The sequence below is a fragment of the Vipera ursinii genome (assembly GCF_947247035.1).
Source record: "Vipera ursinii genome assembly, chromosome: 9".
Classification (NCBI taxonomy): Eukaryota; Metazoa; Chordata; class Lepidosauria; order Squamata; family Viperidae; genus Vipera; species Vipera ursinii.
The window spans coordinates 1,261,346-1,261,871 of record NC_139523.1 but is presented as its reverse complement, the minus strand read 5'-3'; positions in this window follow the sequence as shown (position 1 = coordinate 1,261,871).

Below are 526 nucleotides of genomic sequence, written 5' to 3'. Positions count from 1 at the left end.
GGCGCATTCCCTCTACCCGTCTAGGAGCAGGAGAAGATGCAGCCAGCTGGCCGGTTGCTTTCCTTCTGCCCAAGACCCCAGTTCAGCTGCAAAAGGACAGCTGCCGCCTCTGCTGGCTACAAAGGGAGGGTGAATCCGGTGGAAGTCGCAGAGATATGTGGGCAGGAGAGGAGGCAGGCGAACCCCTGCATGTGTGTGTGTGTGTGTGTGTGTGTGAGTGTCGCTCAGAGCACACTCTTTATAAGGGATCCCATGAACCTCCTGGGCACTCCTGCTCCCAAAGCAACTATCAGGGCAGCTGCCCAAGTCCTCCCACATTCCTGGCTTCCCTTTCCTCAGACCCATAAATCTGTGGGCAGCCCCAATCAGGCTGCGGGCAGGACCCACAGAGTGTGCTGCCTAAGAAAGAGCGGGGGTGGGGTGGGGGGTGGGTTCCTCTGTCTTGGCCAAAAAGAGTCTGCACTTAAACAGCCTGTGAGAGGGGACCTATCTGGGCAGAATGCCCACATTCATGGCAAAGACCGCT